At 43.2% G+C, this 13,065-nt stretch overlaps 1 pseudogene; it reads left to right on the top strand.

The window, feature by feature from the left end:
* Nucleotides 1-8,682: 8,682 nt before the first annotated feature.
* On the top strand, nt 8,683-8,800 carry LOC124620606 (annotated as a pseudogene).
* Nucleotides 8,801-13,065: the final 4,265 nt, after the last annotated feature.

Below are 13,065 nucleotides of genomic sequence, written 5' to 3'. Positions count from 1 at the left end.
CATGAGAGGAATCCAACAGAGACCTTTCAACTAGTCTATTGCGTGGTACCCAATTTTGACGATAAGTTTGTCTGTAGTCTCATATCTGCTACTACTCATTAATTTCGATTTCCTTTCATTTACTCTCGACCCATAGGGTGTGCGCATTACACCTCATGCTATTCAACAGGCCCTGGAATTCTTCTTCACTTTCCCTAAGGATAACAATCTTATCATTCATATCCTTTCACTCTGTATTCCTTCCCACTGCTGAACATCCCTTTTACTTCCGTCAGAGTTTCTTCAATGTACAGATTGAACAATAGGTAGTAAAGACTGCGTTCTTGATCTACAGTCTTTCTAACAAAAGCACTTCTTGGATTCTAATTCCTATTTTTCCCTCTCGATCCTTGCACATATTCACATTATCCGTCCTTTCCTCTAGCTTGCAGCTGTTTTCCTGAGAGTTTAGAATGTTATTCACCAGTTTACATTGTCGAACACGTTTTATAGGTCGACAAATCCTATGAAAGTTAATTTTTCTGGAATCTTACTTTCGTTATCAAGCACAAAGTCAGGACAGTCTCTCTGTCGCCCTTGCCTTTCCTAAAGTCGATGTGATCATCTCACAGACCCTCAGTTTCCTTTGCCATTGTATTGTATATGTCGTTCTTGTCATCAAGCTGGATGCATGAGATGCTATGGCGATTTTGCGGTAGTTCTCGCACGTATCTGCCTACTGACCTATTAGTACTGTATTTGGTCGATGGTAGCTGTGGAGCTGGCACCTACAGTATAGTATCATTAACAGTCTAGTACCTACAAGCTTCCAGGTTAAATGACTTTGAGTTCCAATTTTTCCGACTATGTATTGATTCTTGCACACTTTTGGCATGGTAAATGTGGTGTCACCGCCAGACACCACACTTGCTAGGTGGTAGACTTTAAATCGGCCGCGGTCCGTTAGTATACGTCGGACCCGCGTGTCGACACTGTCAGTGATTGCAGACCGAGCGCCACCACACGGCAGGTCTAGAGAGACTTACTAGCACTCGCCCCAGTTGTACAGCCGACTTTGCTAGCGACGCTACACTGACAAATACGCTCTCATTTGCCGAGACGATAGTTAGCATAGCCTTCAGCTACGTCATTTGCTACGACCTAGCAAGGCGCCGTATTCAATTGATATTTATTATGTGAAGCATGTATCATCAAGAGCGATGTTCTACAATTGTGGATTAAAGTTAAGTATTCCAAGAACTACGTTGTTTTCTTTATAGGATAATTACTTTACCTTGTTCCAGACCTCACGCCAATCTGCGTGAGCTTAACGCGTGCCTTTCGGCTACCTCCGTGGCTTGGCTGTCTTGCCACGCCACTACAGTAAATATTTAAGCAAGGAAAGAAAAGGCGGCCATGAAATGAGTACACATTAGGGGAGAGTCAAGAAGTACGGATTGGTTTACAGTACCGGCCAGTACGTGATTTCCCTTACCGTCTTCAAATGGCAGAAGTGTACAGTACGCAGAAGGGAGAATGTGCAGTAGAGTCGCATACCGTTATCTTCTCTTCGGTGCTTTGTCTGCTGTAAGTGCTTGATTGTGTTACTGTAGCTCTTACCGCACGGAGTAAATGTTGCGGCCTGTGGTCTCCGTTTTTATGGTAAGTGATGAATTTAGTTGCTAGATTTCGATTATGTAACTTAAGGAATGGCATGCGACAAACGTTTCGTTATGATGTCTATAAAGGAACGTACAATGTGATATATCCTGATGCGTGTTCGGCGTGCTGTACCGCCATCCTCTTGTCCTTCACTATTGGCCAGAAGTAATTTCAATTTTTAAATTAAATTTTGTTCTTCTTACTTCTTTTGCGATTGAAATGTAGGGAAATGACAAGAGAATAAGAGGAAAGTATCCCAAAGAGTGCGTGAAAATGGCTGCGAGCAAAGTTATGTGTAACAAAATGACCACGAGGGAGTGAGCTGATGCATTTTCAACGTTTAGAAAAGAAAAGTATCGCCACCGGAGAGAAGAGAGTAATAGCAGAAGAAGCAAAGTAAAGAAAGTTGAAGAAAGCTGAACTTAAATCGGGTGTTCGAAAATGAAACAGAGACGCAGAGTGGCCACAGAAAGCCAATTACAGAGCGAAGAAGAAAACGAATTTACTGGAAATAATGAGTCAACACATGAGACTGAAAAGTGTATTATGTGTTTGGAGCTATTCGAAGAAGATTGGAAGTTGTGTAAAAAGTGCAGAGGCAGGGCGCATGTTGGATGTGTGGGTCACGAGAATATTTTGTCAGTACAACGAAATCTAGTCCAGAGTTTCAAATTTTACTTTTTTTATTCACTCGATGACTAGTTTCGGACCGAAAGCTATGTTCAAATCATCGTGACATAGTCAGAAATAGTATTTCCGAAAATGTAGAAACCATTTCAATAGTGTGCAGACGAACAATTGCAGCACTGTAACTGTTCGTTTGCACATTTTTGGCATGGTTTTTACATTTTGGGAAATGCTATTTTTGACTACGTTACGATTATTTTAAAACAGGTTCCGGCCCGAAACTAGTCATTGAGTGAATAAAAAATAAGTGAAATTTGCAACTTTGGGCTGGTTTTTCGTTGTACTGATTAAATGAAGTTTCTGACCCACAGCTATCCCAGCACGTCTGAAGTTAGAGAATATCCCGTATTTTATTTGTGATCTCTGTAAAACAGTAAGTCAAACATTGATGAAATGAGCTGAAAGAGAAACAATAGGTACCCCTGCTTATGTGTTCCATTATTATTCAATAGTATCAGTGCAGTGTACCATCAACAGCTGACATTACCACCGCAACTCCTGGTCTGTCCGCAGCTCGTGGTCTTGCGGTAGCGTTCTCACTTCCGGCGCACGGGGTCTCGGGTTCGATTCCCGGCAGGGTCAGGGATTTTCTCTGCCTCGTGATGACTGGGTGTTGTGTGTTCTTCATCAACATTTCATCATCATTGACTCGCAAATCGCCGAAATGGCGTCAACTAGAAAGGACTTGCAATACGGCGGCCGAACTTCCCCCTCACGGGGCCTCCCGGCCAACAATGCCAGACGATCATTTCATTTCATTATCACAGAATAGGAAATGGCCGATATTGCAAGGCACTGTCTGAAAGCCTTAAAATTTGAGCACCTTCACTTTCCATTTAATTAAGTACTATACATATTAAATACAAAGCATTTCACTGTGCTACTCATAGAACACGTCATGAGATAAGAGAACGGTATTCCGATTAACCACAACAGTTACACAATAAACTCAAAAAAACCTAAGCCGGCCGATACTACATGGTTCTCCCCCACATTCAGCGTATCAGTCTTCTGAAGAAACCGCACTCTTCGAACGCCTGCTGTTTGCATGAACAGTGATAGAAATTATTTCGACATTTTGAGACATTCACCTTTTCGGCCGAGTGGCTCATCGATCAAGTGCCACGTTAGCAGCTCTGGAAGGGTCCGTTACGCGACAGGTGGGGCGCGCCTGATGGAGTGTGGCGCTCCATCTGAAGGCTATCGAGAGCCGCGGCCCACCTGCTGAGCTGTCCGGCCGCAAGACGGATGCGCCGTCCCCAGGGCCGGTCTGTCACGTTGCCGACGGTAGCGCGCCCCGCCCGTGTACGTACAAACACACGGCTCCAAACACAGGTACGTCCACATCTGTTTGCCCGCACCTGACATTCAGGCATCATTAACAGCCAGTTCACAGACGCAGGCAAGATCTATCGTAATAATAGCATTCTTCCAGAGACCAGTAACTGTTCTCGTTCTCCAGATGCATTTCGCAACTTCTACTATATCATCACTCTGTCCACAAGTTTATCACTCACAACATCGTCATGAGGTTTTTTCCCCCTATAATGCAAAATCAGTAACCCAACGTTCTGCATTATTTGTTCACCTAACCGTTCTGTGTCCTTTCAAATTTTCATCTCCATCCAATGTCACTAACCACCGTAATTATTTCACTATATCTTCATAAACATCTGTCCTGCCAGTCTTTCCTTCGGAAATAATGAACGAGCTGGTACCGACCATCTGCTTTAATCCATGACGTAATCAAAATAGTGAACGCACACCACTATCAAAATCTACTACACTACTGGCCATTAAAATTGCTACACCACGAAGATGACGTGCTACAGACGCGAAATTTAACCGACAGATAGAAGATGCTGTGATATGCAAATGATTAGCTTTTAAGAGCATTCACAAAGTTGGCGCCGGTGGCGACACCTACAACGTGCTGACATGAGGAAAGTTTCCAAACAATTTGTCATACACAAGCAGTTGACCGGCGTTGCCTGGTAAAACGTTGTTGTGATGCGTAGTGTAAGGAGGAGAAATGCGCACTGTCACCTTCCCGACTTTGATAAAGGTCGGATTTTAGCCTATCGCGATTGCGGTTTATCGTATCGCGACAATGCTGCTCGCGTTGGTCGAGATCCAATGACTGTTAGCAGAATATGGAATCGGTGGGTTCAGGAGGTTAATACTGAACGCCGTGCTGGATCCCAACGGCCTCGTATCACTAGCAGTCTAGATGACAGGCATCTTATCCGCATGGCTGTAACGGATCGTGCAGCCACGTCTCGATCCCTGAGTCAACAGATGGGAACATTGCAAGACAACAACCATCTGCACGAAAAGTTCGAAGACGTGTGCAGCAGCATGGACTTATCAGCTCGGAGACAATGGCTGCGGTTACTCTTGACGCTACATCACAGACAGGAGCGCCTACGATAGTGTACTTAACGACGAACCTGGGTGCACGAATGGCAAAACGTCATTTTTTGATGTATCCAGGTTCTGTTTACAGCATCATGATGGTCGCATCCGTTTTTGGTGACATCGCAGTGAACGCACATTGGAAGCGTGTATTCGTCATCGCCATACTGGCGTATCACCCGGCGTGATGGTATGGGGTGCCACTGGTTACACGTCTCGGTCACCTCTTGTTCGCATTGACGGCACTTTGAACAGTGGACGTTACATTTCAGATGTGTTACGACACGTGGCTCTACCCTTTATTCGATCCCTGCGAAACCCTACGTTTCAGCAGGCTAAAGCACGACCACATTTTGCATGTCCTGTACGGGCCTTTCTGGATACAGAAAATGTTCGACTGCTGCCCTGGCCAGCACATTCTCCAGATCTATCAGCAATTGAAAACATCTGGTCAATGGTGGCCGAGCAACTGGCTCGTCACTATACGCCAGTCACTACTCTTGATGAACTGTGGTATCGCGTTGAAGCTGCATGGGCAGCTGTACCCGTACATGCCTTTGAAGCTGTGTTTTACTCAATGCCCACTCGTATCAAGGCCGTTATTACGGCCAGAGGTGGTTGTTCTGGGTACTGATTTCTCAAAATCTATTTGTCCAATGAATGCCCGTTTACCATCTGCATTTCTTCTTGGTGTACAAATTTTAATGGCCAGTAATGTATAAACCAAATACATACTCTAATAATAAATGGTTATCGTCATCAACTTAGAACCTAAGTGTCACTTCCAACATAACCTAGACCTCTGACAGTGCTACAGGTAAGTCACCACAACACACCGTAGAGTGCGGACAAATTTGCCAGTACATGTGCAGTCGGAGCTGGAGGGGAGGCAACAGTAGCAGTGGCGAGGGCGGGCCAGGTGCAGCGCATAGCTGAAGCCTACGCACAAACACAAATTTTGTAAGCTACAGCTACAGCTACAGCTAGTGAACCTGCGAACCATCCTATTGACAGATTACGTCACTACGAATAGTAATTCGACAGATATAGACGCATGAAGTCACTTGGTACTCCCGCGTATCGAAAAAGAAAAGGTCGAATAAATAAAGAATGAATCGGTAAAACCAAGTCAAACCAACCACTGCGAGAAGGTAATCTCATGAAACAAAAACTGACCAGTTGCGAGTAGAATTCGTCCTTTTAGAATTTCATACTGTAACGTTCCTTTAAAAGTTTATGTTTGTTAATGAATAAGAAATGCGTAATATTTGTGTCATGCAAATTTACTGTGTGATGTGCTGTAGAGCAAATGACTTAATGAGCAAAACTAAAAACACAATTTTCATAATGAAATCAGTCCTTGTGAAATTCACCCAGTCTGGTGAGCTCCAAGTTCAAAATGGTTCAAATGGCTCTGAGGACTATGGGACTTAACTGCTGAGGTAATCAATCCCGTAGAACTTAGAGCTACTTAAACGTAACTGACCTAAGGACATCACATACATCTATGCCCGAGGAAGGATTCGAACCAACCTCTCGGCCACACCGGCCGGCGTCAGAGATGTGCTCAGAGTCTCGGATTGATAGTTATCAGCAATTGAAGCAGCTGAGACGAGGTTTCTAAGGTCATTTCTTCGATTAATGTTAAGAGGCAGAAGGTGAAGTGGACGTAAGACACAACTGAAAGTGAAAACAATTATGACAGAAGAAAAATAATGGTTCAAATGGTTCTAAGCACTATGGGACTTAACTTCTGAGGTATAGAACTTAGAACTACTTAAACCTAACTAACCTAAGAACATCACACACATCCATGCCCGAGGCAGGATTCGAACCTGCGACCGTAGCGGTCTCGCGGTTCCAGACTGTAGCGCCTACAACCGCTCGGCCACTCCTACCGGCAAGCACCAAGTTCTATGGCCCCGTGCAATAAACTGATAAAATTCCCTATGCAGATAAACAATGAAATATATTTCTCTTAGCTCTAGACTCTCAACGGATGTAATCTTGGTATTCTGTTCTCTCCACAGTAGGCATAGAAAATATTCAGTCTTGGCACAGCGAAGTGAAATGTCGGCCGTAAATAGCTTCATACAAATAATTTCAGTAGATTCGCTGATGAATGAATAATCTTACAAACGTTCAGAGAAAAGACTGGGTATTGGGTCAGCGCTGTGCAGTGCTGCCCACATTGAAACTGCTACAAACACTAATACTTTTCTGATTCTTGCACATTAATATTTTTCTGACTCTGATCGAAAAAATGATTTTTTTAAAAATATTCATTGGATTTAAATAAACACGATATGGAAGAGGGTGAGGTTCTGATAAAGGGATATGCTAAGACCAGATGCTTCAGTTTGAAAATTGTATTCAAAATAAAGTTTCTCTTTCAGGAAATCTGATATGAAACATTTTACATTAACTTCAAAATCAGTTAACTTCTTAACTGTTTTACAGTTCTCACTTACTGTCATAATTAAAAACATCTGACATCATTTGACAAAACAGATTCCAAAATCTAACTTTTCTGTATGATCGTTTGACACAATAGATTCCAAAATTTAACTTCTCTGTATGAGGATTACAAAACACACAAAATATTACAAATCAGGTATACCTAATCAAACTATACATTAAATCTGCTGGAAAATACTTGGTTTCTACATTCAAGGGCCGGCACTGTAAAAATTAGCGAAATCCACACTGCGTTGCTGCATACTTAAAACTAAATATACAAAATTTCATTACCTTACAAATTTGTTCCAGTTGCTCTACTTTTGAGTTACGGTATAATTCATCACTTCATTTTATGAAAACTGTATTATGCTGCGTCCATAGACCAACAACTAAATTCTCACAACTAGCCACTAGCTTTAAGTCTTACATCCTGCCTATAACAGAGTGCAACGGCAACTGCTAACTGCGTTCCGCGCGACCCTACTCAACAATCGATTCTGCCACTCAGGCAACATCTTTGATTCAGTTGTGTGAAAAATACAATCCCTTCTACATATTACAATCGTTTCAGGTCATTTTTCTTGAATTATATAACAAAATCGGGCTCCATGTACAAGTGGACCCCTCACATACAAACTTAATTACGTATATAAACAGTCCATCCATCGAGTGGCTCGTGAATCTCGACTATTTTTGCGTGTTATCGATATTCAAACTGGCGATAGATCGGTTCCGGGAATTGCAAGGCACTAGAGAAATGCTTTAATTGCAAGTCATAAGTAAGATGACACATGAAAAAAGAAATAATTTTTGATTTCTACCTTTACTTGCTCTGTGAAACCTCTCTCTTTGCCAAATTCCATTATTCTAGGTCATAGAGAAGTACGTTATAGGTTTTAAAAATGAGTTTGCGAATATCTAGATATGTGACCCAAATTGTCGTTTCTTCTGATTGCATTGATTTAGCAGTTTATAATTATGACAACGCTAAGAGGCTATAGATCTTAGTACGTGACGTACAATTTCAGCTTAATACATTTATTCGTTAATGAGTAAAAGGGGTCTTACAAACGGACGCACGGACAAGACAGTCGGATAACATTTAAAAAAAATTTTGCCATTATGTAATTACTAATCCACAAATTGCTTTCTTTTTCTTTACTTGTACTGCGCAACCTTTCAACGGACAGGCAGAAAGTCCTATAAAGGTTCCGTTTCTACTTGTTGTGGTACGGAATCCTAAAAAAGGAGTAAATATGTGACGCAGAGGAAAAATTCGCTTACTGGGAAACCAACAAAAAGTTTTCAATACTACCCAAGTATAAAATTTTCTTCTCCTTCTGCCTCGTGTTTCTTGGGAAGTAGCTATGTTTATTCTCTCCCCTGGAAAAGCTATTGTTTCCCGAAACCCTCTTTAGTTCGCTGTTTAATCATATTTGCCTATTCTCACGTTAAATTAATGTCATTCTATGTAATCATGGCAACGGCCTTGCCGCAGTGGATACACCGGTTCCCGTCAGATCACGGGAGTTAAGCGCTGTCGGGCGTGGCTGGCACTGGGATGGGTGAGCATTTGGGCCGCCATGTGCTGTTGCCATTTTTCGGGGTGCACTCAGCCTCGTGATGCCAATTGAGGAGCTACTCGACCGAATAGTAGCGGCTCCGGTCAAAGAAAACCACCGTCACGACCGGGAGAGCGGTGTGCTGACCACACGCCCCTCCAATCCGCATCCTCACTGAGGATGACACGGCGGTCGGATGGTCCCGATGGGCCACTTGTTGCCTGATGACGGAGTGCTGCTGTGCTGCTTTATGTAATGATAAATGTTTCATTATGAGGAATTCACCCTCTGAACTACATTGCGCGAAGGCTGCGGTGCGATGCTACGTAGTAAAGAGACAGTAACAAATATGCTTGTACAACTCAATCACGATATTATTGCACTTTACAGAGCAGCCTGCAAACCTTGTCAGCATCCAGCGATGTTGCAACGTTTAAGCTACTATAAGAATTTGTCAACAGTGCCAACAGGAAGATATAGCTCCCTGTGCTACAATTCTAATGCTCCTGGTACTTAAAATGCCAGGGGAAGAGCAAAGCTCGATTAAGTGACTGTATCCCTACGTGCTACTCCGCAGAATATGGAAAGCTCAGCTTCTAAACGTGTATCACTTTGTACCTCTATGCGTACTAGTCTGAATAGCGGTGCAACTAAACGTGTGGTTGTGATACACGACTCTGCTTCTTGTAAACTGTTCTCCTATTCTGTCTAGATGGTAGTTACTGACCTGCACAAGTATTCAGTACTCTATCCGCAACATTTTAAATAATTTCCACAAGACATACGAAGGACATTTTATTGTTAATTTATATATACCTGTATAGTAATTAATGTGGACTCAGTTGGGAATATCTCAAATGTTTACCGACGGCGATTTATCATTTCTTATTGTGTTAATGTTGTATATTATACTAACAGCGTGCATCCTGCGTTCCATTTTCGTCTTGTTTACTCGTTAACGTACACTCTGACTGTAAATCTTATTTTATGTCGAATGAGTCCTTTGTTAATTCTACGTTACATCGTACCACAGTCGATTAGCTCACGAATTGTCAGAGTCAATTGTAAAATGACATCTGTGATCAGCTGGCTTAATGCGAAAACTCCGAAAGTCGATAAATTAAAAAAAAAAGTATTATTGCACTTGGTTTCGCGTGGCCGTTATCGTAAACACGAGTAACGTTCCAGTAAACAAGTACACATGTGACTAAAGAAAACGCATCGCACTGTGAATGATTTCAAGACAGCTGTGCCTCTACTGTCAAATTGTTCAGCGTGTCCTCGTGAAATATCACGATAAAAACAACGGTAAGTCGACCGAAGTGCCCTCACTCCCAGGTGCGATCATATTGAGGTCGACCAATAGTGTGTGTGTCGGCAGGCATCAGTCAATTGAGGTGGCCGCCTCTTCGGGACATAAGGATGGACTCGCCCAGAACGTGACTGCTTTCCTGCACCAGGGCCTCGGAAAATGCAAGCAAGATAAATATAGTATAGCAATACTAGCTCCGTCATTATCTACGTTCGGCGTCAACGTGTAATAACCACTTACAATCGGCAGATAGCAGTAGGGGGACGTGGGAAACAGTGCGGTTGTTTATTCTCATGTATTGTTCCGCCTTAGTCGCACATTTTTCATTAGATTACCTGTTTCGACTACTCTGGATCATCTTCAGATGTAAGTAGTGGAGTCAGACGGAGAAGATATCTACCAACAGGACAACGCAACGTGTCACACAGCTCGCAATGTGTGTGCGTGGTTTGAAGAGCATCAGTATGAGTTTACCGTACTCCCCTGGGCACGATACTTCCCGGACTTAAACTCTCTATCGAGAACCCGTGGGACCATCTCGATCGGGCTATTCATGCCATAGACCCTCAACGGAGAATCCTAGGGTAGTCGATCCTGGCACTGGCTCCACGTCCTCGTGGGTACCTTTCTGTACTTCACTGGGTCTTTTCCAGCACATCCGAGATGCAAAACGTGGTTATTAAGGCCTTTCACGGGCAGTCATATCAGTACTATTTTCTATTTGGCTCTGAGCACTATGGGGCTTAACTTCTGAGGTCATCAGTCTCCTAGAACTTAGAACTACTTAAACCTAACTAACCTAATGACATCACACACATCCACGCCCGAGGCAGGATTTGAACCTGCGAGACCGTAGTGGTCTCGCGGTTCCAGACTGCAGCGCCTAGAACAGCTCGGCCACTCGGGCTGGCTACAATGCACTGTTCTATCTCTCTTTGCACACGTGTGACATTATAAAACATAACACTTTTGTCAAAAGTAATAGGCGATGTCGAGTATCAGTAGTTTCACCCAGCTATTACGTCTTTTGCAAGCGTTTCTTTCCTCGTCTATGCATTTTAATTGAACGTCGTTGTGCAACTGTACTCGGGAGGATAGTGTTGTGCGAAAGTACTGTGATGCGACCACAACTGTTGGTTCTATGATTGCACTAGAAGAAGGCTTATCAAACTAGAACAGATGAAATATAGTTCACATAAATGAATGAAAGATTTACTTTGGCAAAATTCTTTGCCACAGGAATATTGGATAATTTTAGCTGTCATGGACTAGCAAAGCATCACTTGACGCACTAATTAACAAACTCTTCTCTTGAGGTATGATGTTCAACTTTAACAACGCCACACTTCATCTGAAACTTTAACTACTTGTTGGTGCTATGCTAGGATGTTGCTGTAGCTGAGGTTTCTAACTGTGGCAAAGCTCTTGCTAGCTCGACGCTATGCTGACCTCAGTGTGCGGGCGTTGTAGTGCTGAGATGGGAGGCGTGGTCTTCAGGAGCGAACTGCAGCGAACCCTGACAAGGGAACCTCCCCATCGCACCCCCCTCAGATTTAGTTATAAGTTGGCACAGTGGATAGGCCTCGAAAAACTGAACACAGATCAATTGAGAAAACAGGAAGAAGTTTTGTGAAACTGTGAAAAAATAAGCAAAATATACAAACTGAGTAGTTCGTGGGAAGATATGCAATATCAAGGACGTAAGAAACGCAGGAGCGCTGTGGCCTCGTGGTAATGTGAGCAGCTGCGGAACGAAAGGTCCTTGGTTCGAATCTTCCATCGAGTGTAAATTTTAATTTTCAGTTTATGTGACAAACTCTCATGTTTTCATCACTTTTTTGGGAGTGATTATCACATCCACAAGAAAACCTAAATCGGGCAAGGTAGAAGATTCTTTTTACCCATTCGCCAAGTGTACAAGTTAGGTGGGTCGACAACATATTCCTGTCATGTGACGCACATGCCGTCACCAGTGTCGTATAGAATATATCAGACATGTTTTCCTGTGGAGGAATCGGTTGACCTATGACCTTGCGATCAAATGTTTTCTGTTCCCATTGGAGAGGCACGTCCTTTCGTCTACTAATCGCACGGTTTTGCGATGCGGTCGCAAAACAAAGACACTAAACTTATTACAGTGAACAGAGACGTCAGTGAACGAACGGACAGATAATAACTATGCAAAAATAAAGAAAGTAAAATTTTCACTCGAGGGAAGACTTGAAACAAGGACCTCTCGTTCTGCAGCTGCTCAAGCTACCACTGGACCACGCCGCTCCTGAGCTCACACTGTCATGATGTTGCCTATGTTGTCCGTGGACTACTCAGTTTGTATATTTTGCTTATTTTTTCACAGTTCCACACAACTTCTTCCTGTTTTCTCGATTGATCTGTGTTCAGTTTATCAAGGCCTATCCACTGTGCCAACTTATAACTAAATCTGAGGGGGGTGCGATGGGGAGGTTCCCTTGTCAGTAACATCTAACGTTATTTAACAATGAAATTCGCCAAACAGCCGCGCAGTTCAGATGTTATTTTATTTTACTTTCGCTAGTAGTTTCGGTAATTCATTATACCATCTTCAGGCCCCATATGCACTGGCGCCGGTACTTTTGTCCCGCTAGTGCCATCCTTGATTTCGATTTTCCTTTGGCCGGCTGCGTCGCGAGGTACTACGGGGTCGAGAGGTTTACCCATACTTTCTGTGCATGCTCACTGGTCGTGCTAAGAGAGGGATGCTGCGGCCGGAGATGGCGGCGAAGTTGGGTTCTGGCACGACGCGTGGTGTTTGGTTTCACGCTCAGCAAGCAGATTGAGATGAAGACCTTGCTGGAGCGTCGCATGAATTAACCGTCCGCCTGCTCATATCGTGTGTGTTTGATTAAATCGGGTGCAACTGTATGCTTAGTTATGGCTACTGATGGTTAACCAATGTTGTCCGCAGTGTGAGTTTGGTCCTGAGTGTGCCATGGCAAGTTAAGTCACACA

The sequence above is a fragment of the Schistocerca americana genome, chromosome 6, assembly GCF_021461395.2.
Source record: "Schistocerca americana isolate TAMUIC-IGC-003095 chromosome 6, iqSchAmer2.1, whole genome shotgun sequence".
Lineage (NCBI taxonomy): Eukaryota > Metazoa > Arthropoda > Insecta > Orthoptera > Acrididae > Schistocerca > Schistocerca americana.
The sequence above is the reverse complement of the archived record's forward strand: the minus strand, read 5'-3'. Positions and strand labels throughout refer to the sequence as shown.